Source organism: Anomaloglossus baeobatrachus, chromosome 4, assembly GCF_048569485.1.
Source record: "Anomaloglossus baeobatrachus isolate aAnoBae1 chromosome 4, aAnoBae1.hap1, whole genome shotgun sequence".
Taxonomy (NCBI): domain Eukaryota; kingdom Metazoa; phylum Chordata; class Amphibia; order Anura; family Aromobatidae; genus Anomaloglossus; species Anomaloglossus baeobatrachus.
This window is the reverse complement of record NC_134356.1, coordinates 191,176,781-191,194,283: the sequence shown is the minus strand read 5'-3', so window position 1 is coordinate 191,194,283 and position 17,503 is coordinate 191,176,781.

Below are 17,503 nucleotides of genomic sequence, written 5' to 3'. Positions count from 1 at the left end.
TGCCTTAAGTGCTCCTTCTCCATCTGCCACCTCTTACACCGTCCCTGCCACGTTCACCTGAAACTATTCCACTTGGACCTCCTCCTCCTTCCCATGTGGGTTCCTTTTTGTGTTTTACACAAAAAAATCCATAATGCGCATGCTGAATAGTAAGCTGGGGGTTGTCTCATTCATAAACAGCTACAATAGGACCACTCCATAACAGTTATAAACCAGAGAAACAGGGAGTGTGAGGTCAAAAATTGTATTATTATTATAACCTTATTAAGACAACCACGTTCAAAGAGAGTGCAAATTAGGACTAAAAAGAACATTTAGTGATGGGAACAAGTACTATAGCCTAAAACTGAGCTAGCTATAATGGCAGAGGCCATTAGACCTGAATCCCCACAGTGCATAATGTCCCTAGAATGGGGAGAGTAAGGCATTAAATATGAGCAGGTCTGGGGATTCAGATCAATTCAATTGCAGTACATACCAAGAAGGTGCTCAGTACTATAAAGTGCCATTGGCTTTGACAACGCGATTTTAATGGCTGTTGAGGGAACACGCTGCTCCCCGCCACTATCGGAGGCCCCATGATGACGTGATAACGGGGAGATGATGTTTGCCATGGTAGCAACGGGTCATGTGATGACTCCTGACGCTATCATGATGTATTTTCTGTTAGAGCCGAAAGAGTGATGGCTCTAACAGGAATGCTGCATTTCTGTACAGCTCTGATGAACGGAAATGAACAAGCGATCATACTGCTCATTCAGAAAGACCCCGAGGGGGACTAGTAAACTAGAAATTATAAAAAAAAAATAAAAAAAATATAAAAACCTAAAAGTTCAAATTACCCCCCATTTGCCCCATTGAACATTAAACAATAAAAAAAGTAAAAATATACACATATTTAGTATTGCCGCATTCAGAAATGCCCGAGCTATGAAAATATAAAATTAATTAATCTGATCAGTAAATAGCATAGCAGCAAAAAATTCCAAACACCAAAATTACCTTTTTTGGTCACCACAAATTTTGCGCAAAATGCAATAACAGGCGATCAAAACGTAGCATCTGGGCAAAAATGGTACCATTAAAAACGTCAGCTTGAGACGCAAAAAATAAGCCATCAGTGAGCCATAGATCTCAAAAAAGGAGAACGCTATAGATTTCGAAAAATGGCGCAAAACGTGCACCACTTTTTTTGGACAAGCTTGTGATTTTTTTTTAACCCCTTAGATACAAGTAAACCTATACATGTTCGTCTCCAAACTCGCACCGACCTCAGGCATCATACCCACACATCAGTTTTGCCATAAAGTGAACATTGTGAATAAAATATCCAAAAAATATTGTGGGATCGCACTTTTTTTGCAGTTTTTCCACACTTGGAATTTTTTTGCTGTTTTCCAGTATACTCTATGGTAAAACTTATGGTTTACAGCTCGTCCCACAAAAAACAAGCCCTCATATGGCAAGATTGACGGGAAAATAAAAACGTTACTGCTCTCGGAAGAAAGGAAAAAAAAACAAAACGGAAAAGCAGAAAATGCCGGGGGCTTAAAGGGTTAAAATTACACCTCATTCTGCAAAAAAAGCTCTCATATGGTAAGATTGACAGAAAAATAAAAAAGTTACGGCTCTCGGAAGCAGGGGAGCAAAAACCAAAATCGAAAAAGGAAACTTGCCCTGTTATGAAGGGGATAAATAATATTATATCTTCTTATACCACATAACATCAGTAAAATTATTGTATGTGTACTTAAAAGTGGAAGGATACATTTTTTTGCTAAAAAAAAATATAAGCAACACAACCCTGTGTGTGCGTGTGCGTGTGCGTGTGTGTGTGTGAGAGTATCTTTGATAACATTCACTTAGCAAAGAAAATAATTGGTAAATGATAAATGAGATGCTCCCTCTTGTGGATATTAATAAAATTACAATTTCAAAGTTCTTTTTTCTTGTTACAGTGGAACTGTGACTTTTATCTATCTATATCTCTATTGTTCTGATTATCTAGATCTCTATCTCTATTTATCTATCTATCTATCTATCTATCTATCTATCTATCTATCTATCTATCTACAGTGCCTACAAGTAGTATTCAGCCCCCTGCAGATTTAGCAGGTTTACACATTCGGAATTAACTTGGCATTGTGACATTTGGACTGTAGATCAGCCTGGAAGTGTGAAATGCACTGCAGCAAAAAAGAATGTTATTTCTTTTTTTATTTTTTTTTTAAATTGTGAAAAGTTTATTCAGAGGATCATTTATTATTCAACCCCTCAAACCACAAGAATTCTGTTTGGTTCCCCTAAAGTATTAAGAAGTATTTCAGGCACAAAGAACAATGAGCTTCACATGTTTGGATTAATTATCTCTTTTTCCAGCCTTTTCTGACTAATTAAGACCCTCCCCAAACTTGTGAACAGCACTCATACTTGGTCAACATGGGAAAGACAAAGGAGCATTCCAAGGCCATCAGAGACAAGATCGTGGAGGGTCACAAGGCTGGAAAGGGGTACAAAACCCTTTCCAAAGAGTTGGGCCTACCTGTCTCCACTGTTGGGAGCATCATCCAGAAGTGGAAGGCTTATGGAACTACTGTTAGCCTTCCACGGCCTGGACAGCCTTTGAAAGATTCCACCCGTGCCGAGGCCAGGCTTGTCCAAAGAGTCAAGGCTAACCCAAGGACAACAAGGAAGGAGCTCTGGGAAGATCTCATGGCAGTGGGGACATTGGTTTCAGTCAATACCATAAGTAACATACTCCACCGCAATGGTCTCCGTTCCAGACGAGCCCGTAAGGTACCTTTACTTTCAAAGCGTCATGTCAAGGCTCGTCTACAGTTTGCTCATGATCACTTGGAGGACTCTGAGACAGACTGGTTCAAGGTTTTCTGGTCTGATGAGACCAAGATCGAGATCTTTGGTGCCAACCACACACGTGACGTTTGGAAACTGGATGGCACTGCATACAACCCCAAGAATACCATCCCTACAGTCAAGCATGGTGGTGGCAGCATCATGCTGTGGGGCTGTTTCTCAGCCAAGGGGCCTGGCCATCTGGTCCGCATCCATGGGAAGATGGATAGCATGGCCTACCTGGAGATGTTGGCCAAGAACCTCCACTCCTCCATCAAGGATCTTAAGATGGGTCGTCATTTCATCTTCCAACAAGACAACGACCCAAAGCACACAGCCAAGAAAACCAAGGCCTGGTTCAAGAGGGAAAAAATCAAGGTGTTGCAGTGGCCTAGTCAGTCACATGACCTTAACCCAATTGAAAACTTGTGGAAGGAGCTCAAGATTAAAGTCCACATGAGACACCCAAAGAACCTAGATAACTTGGAGAAGATCTGCATGGAGGAGTGGGCCAAGATAACTCCAGAGACCTGTGCCGGCCTGATCAGGTCTTATAAAAGACGATTATTAGCTGTAATTGCAAACAAGGGTTATTCCACAAAATATTAAATCTAGGGGTTGAATAATAATTGACCCACACTTTTATGTTGAAAATTTATTAAAATTTAACTGAGCAACATAACTTGTTGGTTTGTAAGATTTATGCATCTGTTAATAAATCCTGCTCTTGTTTGAAGTTTGCAGGCTCTAACTTATTTGCATCTTATCAAACCTGCTAAATCTGCAGGGGGTTGAATACTACTTGTAGGCACTGTATCTATGCTATTATCTATCTATCTATTTATCCCTCTATCTATCCATTATCTGTCTATCTATTTATCTATCTATCTGTCTATCTATCTATCCCTCTATCTATCTATCTATCTATCTATCTATTTATATATCTATTTATCTATCTATCTGTCTATCTATCTATCCCTCTATCTATCTATCTATCTATCTATCTATCTATCTATCTATCTATCTATCTATCTATCTATCTATCTATCTATTTATCTATCTATCCATCCATCCATCCATCCATCTATCTATCTATCTATCTATCTATCTATCTATCTATCCATCCATCTATCTATCTATCTATCTATCTATCTATCCCTCTATCTATCTATCCCTCTATCTATCTATCTATCTATCTATTTATTTATCTATCTATCTATCTATCTATCCCTCTATCTATATATCTATCCATTATCTATCTATCTATTTATCTATCGATCTATCTATCTATCTATCCCTCTATCTATCTATTTATCTATCGATCTATCTATCTATCTATCCCTCTATCTATCTATCCCTCTATCTATCTATCCCTCTATCTATCTATTTATCTATCGATCTATCTATCTATCTATCCCTCTATCTATCTATCTATCTATCTATCTATCTATCTATCTATCTATCCATTATCTATCTATCTATCTATCTATCCATCCATTATCTTTCTATCTATCTATCTATCTATCTATCTATCTATCCATTAGCTTTCTATCTATCTATCTATCTATCTAGATGTATGAGAACAGAATACAAAAAACTGATAGAAAAATTGCAATGAAGCTGGTGTATTCTACCACACAGGTAAACATATCCCTATACCTATTTTTTAACAATTCTCAAATAAGTAGTCATGATTGCAAGTTCCTGTCTCAGCACACTTTAAGAGCAGCAGCTCTGGAGCACAAACTGCTGCTCTTTGATGGGAATTCATCTTCATTATTGTTGTGCCCAAATCAGGTCATATTTGTTGATGTAACTTCTTTTTTTATGGAACTAAAAAATGAGTGTCTGAACCTGATCAGATATGTTTAGTTTTGAACAAAAACTGAGTCTATTGTCAGCTATTGTGATAATGGACAAAACAAAAAATGTATGCCTAAATTGCCCATTTTTTCACAGGATGTTATCCCTTTATATAAAGAAGAAAAAAAACTAAGCTCATCCCTCCTGCGATCACCAGGAGAGCCCGGGATAGTTGAATCAGCCGATGGAGCACAGCAGTAGCTGTGAAATTGAGGGATATTCAGCACTTGCATGCGATAAGGTTAACACATCCATCTTTATTTAGTCCATTGAAAAACAGAGAAGTTAGGGGAAATTAATAACTGACGTCTTTCTAGTGCCCTTGGCACCCTTAGTAATTGTTTATTTTCCCCTCACGTCTCTGTTTATAAACAGCTCTAATAAAGATGGATATATTAACCTTGCCGGATGCAAGTTCTGAATATCCCTCAAATTTTCCTATCACTTGATATACAGTGCCTTGCAAAAGTATTCGTCCCCCTTGAATTTTTCAACCTTTTCCCACATTTCAGGCCTCAAACATAAAGATACAAAATTTAAATGTTATGGTGAAGAACAACAAGTGGGACTCAATTGTGAAGTTGAACGATATTTATTGCTTATTTTAAATTTTTGTAAAAAATAAAAACTGAAAATTGGGGAGTGCAATATTATTCGGCCCCTTTACTTACAGTGCAGCAAACTCACTCCAGAAGTTCATTGAGGATCTCTGAATGATCCAATGTTGTCCTAAATGACAGATGATGATAAATATAATCCACCTGTGTGTAATCTAGTCTCCGTATAAATGCACCTGCTCTGCGATAGTCTCAGTGCTCTGTTTAAAGCACAGATAGCATCATGAACACCAAGGAACACAACGGGAAGGTCCGTGATACTGTTGTAGAGAAGTTTAAAGCTGGATTTGGTTGCAAAAAGATTTCCAAAACTTTAAACATCCCACGGAGCACTGTGCAAGCGATCATATTGAAATGGAAGGAGTATCATACCACTGCAAATTTACCAAGACCCAGCCGTCCCTCAAAAATGTCATGTCAAGCAAGGAGAAGACTGATCAGAGATGCAGCCAAGAGGCCCATGATCACTCTAGATGAACTGCAGAGATCTACAGCTGAGGTGGGAGAGTCTGTCCATAGGACAACAATTAGTCGTACATTGAACAAATCTGGCCTTTATGGAAGAGTGGCAAGGAGAAAGCCATTTCTCAAAGATATCCATAAAAAGTGTCGTTTGAAGTTTGCCACAAGCCACCTGGGAAACACACCAAACATGTGGAAGAGGGTGCTCTGGTCAGATGAAACCAAAATCGAACTTTTTGGGCACAATGTTAAACGATATGTTTGGCGTAAAAGCAACACAGCTCATCACTCTAAACACACCATCCCCACTGTCAAACATGGTGGTGGCAGCATCATGGTTTGGGCCTGCTTTACTTCAGTAGGAACAGAGAAGATGGTTAAAATTGATGGGAAGATGGACGGAGCCAAATACAGGACCATCCTTGAATAAAACTTGTTGGAGTCTTGAAAAGACCTGAGACTGGGACAGATATTTGTCTTCCAATAAGACAATGATCATAAACATAAAGCAAAATCTACAATGGAATGGTTCACAAATAAACATATCCAGGTGTTGGAATGGTAAAGTCTAAAGGCCCTGTCACAGACAGACATAAATCTGCGGCAGATCTGCAGTTGTAGTGAAATTGTGCACAATCAGTGCCAGGTTTGTGGCTGTGTACAAATGGAACAATATGTCCATGATTTCACTGCAACCACAGATCTGCCAAAGATTTATCTCTGTGTGTGACGGGGCTTTAAGGGGTACTTTACACGTTGCGACATCGCTACCACTATATCGTCGGGGTCACGTCGTTAGCGACGCACATCCGGCGCCGGTAGTGACATCGCAACGTGTAAATCCTAGATGGAACAATGAACGAGCACAGAAGTGTACAATCTCGCTGATCTGTGTAACGTCGTTCATTTCCATAATGTCGGATCGACCGTAGGTACGATCTTGTTTGTCGCTCCTGCAGCACCTCACATCGCTGTGTGTAAAATCGCAGGAGCGACAAACATCTCCTTACCTGCGTCCCGATGGCAATGTGGAAGGGAGAAGGTGGGCGGCATGTTCCGGCCGCTCATCTCCGCCCCTCCGCTTCTATTGGCCGGGCGATTAGTGATATCGCGGTGACGTCGCTGTGACGCCAAACGCACCTCCTCCTTGAAGGAGGGATTGTTCGGTTGTCACAGCGACGTCGCCGAGCAGGTATGTACGTTTGAAGCTGCTGTAGCGATAATGTTTGCTACGGCAGCAATCTTCACATATCGCATGTGCGACGGGGGCGGGTGCTATCGCGCTGGACATCACTAGCTGATGCTAGCGATGTCACAGCGTGTAAAGTACCCCTAAGTCCAGACCTGAATCCAATCGAGAATCTGTGGAAAGAGCTGAAAACTGCTGTTCACAAACGCTCTCCATCCAACCTCACTCAGCTCGAGCTATTTTCAAAGGAAGAATGGGCAAGAATTTCAATCATTCGATGTGCAAAACTGATAGAGACATACCCCAAGCGATTGGCAGCTGTAATTGCAGCAAAAGGTGGTGCTATAAAGTATTAACTTAAAGGGGATGAATAATATTGTACGCCCCAAGTTTCAATTTTTTTATTTTTTACAAAAATTTAAAATAAGCAATAAATTTCATTTAACTTCACAATTGTATCCCACTTGTTGTTGATTCTTCACCATAACATTAACATTTTTATCTTTGTTTGAAGCCTGAAATGTGGGAGAAGGTTGAAAAATTCAAGGGGACTGAATACTTTCGCAAGGCACTGTTCCTTTTGTGCTGTGTTCTTTGTGTACAGAAGAGATTATTTTAAAGCTCCTTTACATTTGTAAAAACTTTGAAAACCAAAATGTAGATTACAGATAACAGATTGGTCATAAGTCATAATGAACACATACCCGACAAGGGTAAAGCAAATGACTAAATGTTGATCTTGACCCCATTTGTGCAGTTATCAAATCAAGATGAATGAAGGCCTCAGCAGCAGCCTGGAAGATAACCATACACACATGATGACATCCGTCTTCAAGGACCGCTTCTGTCACATATGAAAAATGGTTGTGTCATATTGAGGAGACGCTACTGGACATGATATCTATACATTCATTGTCATATCAAGCTATTATAGAGAAGACTGTTGATTAGGTAATCTTTACTTACCCAAATGTCCAAACATAAGTTGCAAAATGATATGTACATCTGTATCTAAGTATTCATTCACTTTAGTAACATGCCTACAGAGAGTCCAAGGTAGACTGGAATCCATCTTCTGGAATTGCAGCTGTGCCTGGCAAAGCATGCCTTCTTCATGGCACAATGAGTTTAAACACCAAAAAGAAATCTACTTTATGAGCCTCCACTGCCTCAGGTTCATCAATACATGTTCTAGAGTATTTATTATATTCTCAAGCTTACTTTGTAACATACCCTGTGAATGCAGGTCCCAAGTCCTTCTCCATGGATCCATTGCATCCAAGTCCTACAATGGTGAAGAAAAAAACCCAAGAAACCATACAATGCCAATGGATTTAGGTGACTTTTTTCTCTTTTTTGGTTTTTTTTGAGTATCGAAGAGGGAAGATCAATCATACATACACCTTTTTAGCTTAGGACCCTCTGTTTTCTGTTTCACTCCTGGTTTGAAGGTCCAATTGGCTCATGCAACCTGTGACATCGGACAGGGGATTTAAAAAAACAAAAAAAAAACAAACAAACATGAAAGAATTCACATAAGGGATAAAATAAACATTATGGCAAGACAATACTTGACTAACATATGGAGATGATTTTATTTTGCTTGTATTTTACCTGTTATGTCTCATTTTGAATACAACAAAGAATAGCGCAGGTGTCATTTACCTTAAAGGGGTTGTCCAGCTTTGACAGCAAAGTCTGCAGTCACTCTATGTGACTGTGGACTTCTGAATTATGACAGCTTGTAGTGCGCACACTATCATGATTCCCTGGTATTGCCGGTATGAGGGAGTGGTCACCTGACTGCTGTTATGTCCTGGTGGTGGATTCTCTGGGCCGTGCACCGGACTCCCCCAGTGAGGCAACCCGGAGCTAACCCCTGTACAGGGACTGTCCGATCACCCCACCAGAGGGCCTAGGTGCATGGTAGCTGGAGCACTAGAGGTACAGGATCAGCATCCTTAAGGAGACTAGTATGAAGATGACTCTGGGGCCACGGAGCTCCTGGAGACGGTTCAGATGAGGGGACTCAGATTCAGGTGCCGGGTAGAGTCGTCAGGCGGGGTCTGGATCCAGCTGGACGAGAGGGCAGAGGTCACCAGGAGAAGTCGGGGATCGGAGACGGGTTCAGGCTGAAGGAGATGGTGGAGTTCACAGCCGACAGTCACCGGAAGACTTCCTGGGCAAGCTGTGGTCAGGACCAGGTTAGCGTGGCAGGACTGGCTCTGCGAAAGACACAGGGTTAATAGGAGACAAGGCAAGGGGGGACCTGAACACCTAGCTAATGAAACACATTGATCAGGCACCGCCCCCATGGAAAGGAGATCCTAATATACCCTGTACCTGTATTTGGCAATATCCTGTTTCTGGGACGCTGGCCCTTTAAGAAAAGTTCAGTGACCGCGCGCGCACGCCTTAATGTGCATGCGCGAGTCCCGTGTGCCGGAGACCAGAGCAGGAAGCGGTGCAGAAGATGCAGGAGAGCCAGACGGTGTGTCCCTGGTCGAAGGGGAACACCAGGACCGAAGGACTGGAAGCACGGGGGACACAGAAGAGGGGGAGTGAGCCAAGGAGTCGTGGGCAGGAGGACCAGGGACCGGAGCGGTGAGTGAGAGGCGGCGTCGGGACCCGGGGAGCGTGACAAATGTTTATATATGATTTGCATACATACAGTCACATGAGGACTAGTCTCATGTATCGTCCCTCAGAAGAAGTGAATCGAGAGAAGCCAAATGAGTCTAGTAGGTATGTTACTGCTAGTATACAAATTAAACACATGCAGTCATGTGACGACTTCAAGAGATCGTGACAGTGTGTACAATGCAAGCTGTCACGATTCAGAAGTCTGCAATCATGTAAAAAGACTGTAAACTTTGTTCTCAAATCTGGACAATCCCTTTAACAGTAGTAGAAATAGTGTTATAGAAAGAAGATCTCATCTAGAATAATAGGATCATGACTAGCGTGTGAAAGATAAAGAGGCAACCAAATCAATCAGATGCCTTCTCAGCCCAGTTTATATCTGCACCAAAAATAATTTTTGGGCTTTCACAAACTTGAGGGGTATTTAATGGAATACAAATTAAATTGAAAATATAGTTTCAGCTCTTGTATCTCTTTTTGCGTGAAGGGTCTTGGAAGGGGGTGGTATTGAGTCTCCAGAGCTAGGATTTTGTACGAGATGGAAAAAGTGAGAGAGTACGGAAACTAAACCAAAATTATGAGTATTTAACGAAGTATATCCACCCCAATGATGATGACTTGACAAACCCTTTTTTAATTGCCAAAATAAAATTATAATAATAGTATCACTGGAATAAGAAAGAAATGTCAAGGCCATTACCTGCTTCACCAAGTAGAAATGTGAATATTTTACCCACAGCCATGTCAGCAAAGTTAGTTGTGAAAAAAACACTTATTTCTATGTATATGCCAAATTTATGATTTATCATCTGTTTAAATTATGCAGAAAATAAAATGTCACTACACTGTGATTTTGGATTTCTTTTATGTTGCTTTTACTGGATTCTAGCCATTTTAAGACAGTTTTCAAGTTGCAAGGCCAAATTCATGAAATGTCTCCAGTGTCACTTTATGTATAATGTTTTCCTAGCAAGTCATAGGTTTTTGGACAAATGACCGTGTTATCTCATTTTCTAGGTCTATACACATACGACTATGTAAGACATTACTCATAGAAATATAGACATTAGAAAAAAGTGGCTTATTATCGGTATAGGTGTTCATTGATATCCAAGGAGTTACTAAACCAAGTGGCTGTACACTCTGTTGTTAAATTGTTTCTAATAACACCAACGTGGTTCAAAAATGTGTATGAGGTCACCGGCAACGAATGTTCAACAAACCCATAGAAGAGGCAAACAAACAAGTTCTATAACTTAACTATAAGACCCCCTCTTCACATCACTGTTTCCAGTACGTGTGGTGGCTGTTGTCACATGTACTGGAGCTATGCTCACATGCACACTCATTAAAATTTCTGCTGAACTTCACTAGAGATGAGCAAACCTCCCAAGGTTCGATTTGGTTCGTTTTCGCTAACTTCACCTATGTTCACCGAGCGCAGCCGACGAACATATCCAAATCCCACTGAATTCAATTGGATGCAAAAACAAAGACATGGAAAACACCTTTTAAGGGGGTAAAAGCTGCCAAAACAGCTCAAACAATTTTACAGTGGAGCCACATTGTTGTGGTACAGCCTTTATAGCATCCTAGATAATTAATATAAGAAATATTGAGGAAGATGAAGGACAAGTGTAGGCCAGGTGGGCTGGGAGGCCTCATACTTCATGCAACAGCTCAAACTGCTTTTCTGCTCAGTCACACTCATGTGGCTGCAATATTAGCTTCCTATACTGTTATTGCTTGACACATTTAGGCCCCCTTCACACGCACGTGAAAAAAACGTACAGTTTTTTCACGTACGTATTAAAGGTGTGGTTTGCTCCCCGTGTGCCGTGTTTGTGGCACATGCGTGTTCTCCGTGTGTTATACGTAATAACACACGGAGAACGGAAAGCCCCGCCTTACCTGTTTCTTCCGGAGCTGTCTGTGGTGCTGAATGACAGTGTCTGGTACAGGCCACGCCCCGCTGATGCTGCTTCCGGCCCCCAGTGAAGAAGACGCGTTGTTCAAATTCACTGGGTGACGGGTGCAGGTGACAGCCGCGGCAGAGACTGCGGGGCTGGTGGAGGTGAGTTTGTGTTTTTTTTATTTTTACAATGACACGTGTGCTTCTTCGACACGTGTCATGTGGGCCCGCATCCACACAACATCCGTGTGGTACGTGTGCTGGCCGCATGACACCCGTGCTGACGGAGAAAAACGGACATGCCTCCGTATGGAGCACAGGCTCACGTCTACTCCACACAGAGCCACGGGCCAATGGTTGAACACGTGCGTGCACATAAACCCATTGATTTTAATGGGTTTACGTCTGCCCATGTCTCCGGCACATGCGGGCACGGACCTAGCACGTATCGGAGGCACGTGCGTGTGAAGGGGGTCTTAAGGACAGTAAGAGAGGTGGATGAGTGACAGGTAGCTGCAGGCCTGCCAGTCTGGAAGCATTATTGCTACAAACAACACAAAAGAAGAACACCCAACTCAGAGTCACCATCCCTATTTCTTAAATTAGGGACAGACACCAGGAAAGTAGCATTAATGGCTCCACAGTACACATTGGTGCAGCGGTGAGGCATGGGCTATGCACCAGACAGGGTCTGGTCCAGAATTTACAGAATTCAAATAAAGATGTGGCTGAGTGACAGAAGTAGGCATGTTCCTTTGAGATCCCTGCCACTACAGACAGGACACAACATGGAGACCCATCTTGGAGTCTCAATATTTCCAAATATTAGGGGCAGACACCAGGACAATATCCTCAACTGACCCTGAGTTCTTGTCAGCAGTGAGGCACGGGTCATGCTCCAGACAGGGTCTGGCCCAAAATGTACAGCTTCCAAATGAAGATGTGGATGAGTGAAAGGAGTAGGCCTGTTCCTCTGAGACCCCAGACACTGCAGACAAGACACAACTTAGAGATCCAACTTGGAGTCTCCACATTTCTAAAAATTATTGACAGACACCAGGACAATGACATCAATTGCCCCAGATTGCCCATAGTGTTTTGGCGCAGCAGTGAGGCATGGACCATGCATCAGACAGTGTCTGGCCCAGAATTTACTGCTTTCAAGAGAAGAGGTGGTAGAGTGACAGGAGTAAGCTTCGTAGTCTTCTTGCAGGCTTGAAGACTTTTAACTCCTTCCTTACTTTAACCCCTTCACGACCGGCAGATTTTTCGCTTTCCGTTTTTTTTCGCCATTCTTTTTCTGAGAGACGTAACTTTTTTATTTTTCAGTCAATATGGTCATGTGAGGGCTCATTTTTTGCGGAACGAGCTGTACTTTTAAATGAAACTATAAGTTTTACCATATAGTGTACTGGAAAATGGCAAAAAAATTCCAAATGTAGAAAAATTGCAAAAAAAGTGCGATAGCACTATTGTTTTTGAGATATTTTATTCACTTTGTTCACTATATGATAAAACTGATGTGTGGGTGTGATGCCTCAGGTCAGTGCGAGTTCGTAGACACCAAACATGTATAGGTTTACTTTTATATAAGGGGTTAAAAAAAAATCGGAAGTTTGACCGAAAAAAGCGCACGTTTTACGCCATATTCCGTGACCCGTAGCGTTCTCATTTTTCAGGATCTATGGCTCCGTGATGGCTTATTTTTTGCGTCTCGAGCTGACGTTTTTAACGGTACCATTTTTGCGCAGATGCTACGTTTTGATCGCCTCTTATAGCATTTTGCGCAAAAGTTGGGGTGACAAAAAAACGTCATTTTGGCGTTTGGAATTTTTTTACCGCTACGCCGTATACTGATCAGATTAATATTTTGATAGATCGGGCGTTTCTGAACGCGGCAATACCAAATGTGTGTATATTTTTTATTTTTTTAACCCTTTCATTTTCAATGGGGCGAATGGGGGTGATTTGAACTTTTAGGTTTTTTTGTTTTTTTTAATTTTTTAAAACTTTTTTTTTTACTTTTTTTTTTTTTTATTTTACTAGTCCCCCTAGGGAGCTATTGCAATCAGCATTCCGATCGCTCTGCAGTATCTGCTGATCACAGCTACACAGCTTTAAAGAGCAGATACGCTCTCGCTCTCTTTCTCTTTCTCTGGCACAGCGAAAGTGAAAGCAATTCATGTGTAGTACAGGAGTCATCACATGACCCTGTGCTACCATGACAACTAACGGAAGTCACGTGATCGCGTCACGTGACTTCCGGTATCAGGCGGTAAGTAAAAGTTGACCGCGATCGCGCTTATAATGGCGCTGTCACATATTGACAGAGCCATTTAAGGGGTTAAACGGCACGAGCAGATAACGATTCTGCTCGTGCCTAGCAGGCACACATCTCAGCTGTGAAAATCAGCTGAGATGTGTGCCGATCGCAGCATGCTGCCGCCGGCAGACTGCGGACAGTAACATTATGACCGCTAGGACGTAATTTTACGGCCCGCGGTCGTTAAGGGGTTAAAAGGGTCTAAATTTTGACACAAAACTTCTGTCAGTGGAAGAGTTCCACCTTCAGATATAATTTTTCTATGAAATAAAGCTGTGAACATCGATGCCCAGCTTGCAGACTGATTAAGACTATGTGCGCATGCTGCACATTTTTGACGCTGCATTTTTGTGCGTTTTTGGAAAAAAAAACGTACAAAAACGTACCCGCGGCAATAATGCACCGGTAAAAAAAGCATGCATTTTACCGCATTTCGGTGCGTTTTTGGCTGCATTTTGCTGTGTTTTTGTTCCTGCGTTTTATTGCATTTTTCAAATGCATTGCATGGGTGAAAAAATGCATAAAAACGCAGAAAGGAATTGACATGTTGCTTTTTTTTGTCAGCTCAAAAACGCAGCTGAAAAAAAAGCACTGTGCGGACAGCAAAAATGAAAACTCATAGACTTTGCTGGGGAAGCAAAGTCATGCAGTTTTCTGACCAAAAACGCACCCGAAAAAACGCTCAAAAATGCTGTGGAAAATGCACCATGCGCATGTAATGCCCCTGGACTATTCAGGTCATCACAGGGTACTGCACGCTCTTTCTCTTTAGCGCAGGACTCAACCCCCCATGGTTCTGGGTCTCTCTCCTGCAGTACTGCCTCCACCAGCATTCACAAATCCTAGATACACCTTGCACCACACCCTGTCAGGCACTCCAGTGGGCTGCTTAAGCAGGAATAGGGCCGCCCACCCAGGGGTCAGGCAGGGAGGTGGTAGGTGTCAAGTTAGATGAGTGGTAGCCCTCGAGCTGTGAAGAGCTCTGAGGGAGCTGGGAGTTGTAGCTCCCAGGGGAGAATCAGACTAAGTCACAGACGGTGGTCTGGACCTAGAGTAATCGGACCCCCGGTCGCAGGGGATTGAGGCTAGGTGCCTGGGACCTGTCTTGGAGGACGGTAAGCAGCATGGGCCTAATCACCGGTCCGGGACCAAAGGCACGACAGGGTACACGGACCCTAGGTCGGGGAGAAGCTTCAGGCGACCCGGTAATTAACCTGCAGAGGACAGGTCCTTTATGGACTGTTCCCACGAAGCTCAGAGATTGGGGGCACGAGCGCAACGAGGGGTATAGGTCTTTCTAAACAAGCGGCCCACTGAAATCCCAAGCGTGAGCTCCTGAGAGCAGGCTACTTCACTTCACAGCCATAGTGGGGTGCGAGGCCCGGAAAGTTCCAAGCTGACGGGCCACAAAGGTACTTCTCTATTTCATGCAAAGTCTCTTGATAGCTGGTTGTTGAGTTACAGTCACTGCCAATGCTGTTACACAAAACCTTTTCAAGGTGTCTCAATAACTGGGAATATGAATGAACAAGGCAGTTTTGGTTGAAGCTGATGATAACAGAGATGCATATGTAAATCTTGCAGGAGAAGATTCGACCCGATAAACAGATGTTTGTCTGCATATTATCCAGTAGGAAAAACAATCTGTATGATGCAATCAAGAAATATCTATGTACTAACTTCCCTGTTCCAAGTAAGTGTGTTGTTGCAAAAACTCTGAACAAACAACAAACTATTATTTCATGAAAGATTAAAGGGAATAACAAATGGGGTTCCCATCAAGTAAAATCGGCTACTCAGTATAGCATAATAGATAAAAGGGAGAAAATAACTGAGTTTTATGAAGCCTTGCATAATCAACGACAGTGCATCACTATTTAGTAATGTAAGATTTATTCAAAAACAAGGAATAAGGGCACTGTCATGTAGAAAAACATATAAAATACAGACAATGTTTGGAGAAGAAATCAGGAAATCCCAAACAGGGACCTCGACAGCATCATATTGTATTAGAGAGTGTTAGCTCCAGATAAATGTATAATGGTATCCCAAACATTCATAACAAGAGGGGGCCCCACAGGGCACACACAAGGAAGGGAACCATAGGAACTAGTTAAATTCAAGAGCAGTGCTTACCCATATATGTTTGTCAATATCGATGCCGTGTCAGTGGTCCAAGTGATGGTGGGGGAAGCCCCGACGCGTTTCGCAGAGCAGCTTCCTCGGGGGGCAGTGTGACCTGAACCGTGAGCCCCATGTATATATAGTGGTGGAGGTAATGCCTAATTGCCGCCATATCGTAGCGCCGCATGCGCTGTGGCATGTCCGGGTCCCGCGCGTCACTTCCGGCGCTCCCAACGGAAGTGACGCTCACAATGAAACGTCACCGCACGCTGAACGGAGCTTCCTCAGTACGCGCGAGATTTTGGGCAGCACAGGGCATGCGAATCACAGGCGGCCATCTCGGATGTTGGCAATTCCACATATGGGTAAGGAGCACTGCCCACAATGTATGTGGCACTACAAATATGAGAACTACGTAGTCTATAATCTATAAAGAAATATTTGTCAAAGTACAGTTCTCAAAGATACCCCGACCTGGTACATGTCTGCCATAATCCACGAGGGGCACGTCCAGAAATACATGCATAAATATACACTGAGTTGTACCGCCCAGTGGGACATGGTATGTAAATATCCCATCAAAAACGTGTGTCATACAAACAATGAATTATTTTTTGACACTACTAATACAGAACAAGCACCTGCCCGATCAGGACAGACATAAACCAGGAAGGAAGTACAGTCACATCTCCCATAAGAGAGATGGGCATATATATATATGTGTCTCTAGTGATGATTCCACACTGGATCATCTATCCCCGTTACATGTCGCCTAAATGGGGCATACAAAAGGAAAAAACCATACATATATAAGAGCACACACGGAGTATATACACCCATACATGCATGTATGATATTACAAAATTACAAATACATATGTACACGAATGTGCAACATAGTTATTATGACCCAATACAGACACAGGACCAAGAAAAGTGCACCATCGTAAATAAAGGGGGCCACAAAGGGCTACCTCACAACTGTCATTTAGACACAAAAAATAGCTCATTAAATGAGTCGTGCACAGTCATGGTCCTGTTCTTGTTTGGGGCAAATATCCAAAGGTGGGGGGGGAGAAGGGGGGGGCGGGGGGGGGGGAAAGGGGAGGGGAATTGGAGGAGTATTGAGGAGGACAAGAAGATGAATAATGTATTTTTCAATGTATATGTTTTTATGTCAGCATGTCCTCCCAACAGTTCCTATTCATACTGCTAACTCAGAACCACTTGTAAGTCTATATTCATCATCATAAGGAAGGAGATGCGGACACAAACCCACAGACACAAATACCCCCCACATATTAACATCCAATCAAATACATCATAAATTGAAGAATCCATCTAGAGAGGGGGAGTACATATATAGTGGGGAAAATTCACGGTCGTCGTTGCCACATAAAGCACAATCCAAAGGAGGGTAGGTCCAGACCAGGGATTCGCCAAAGAAAACATCCAAAGGAATTCACTCACAGGGGTCCAAGATACAGGTCACATCTCATAGAAAAGATAATAGAAAAG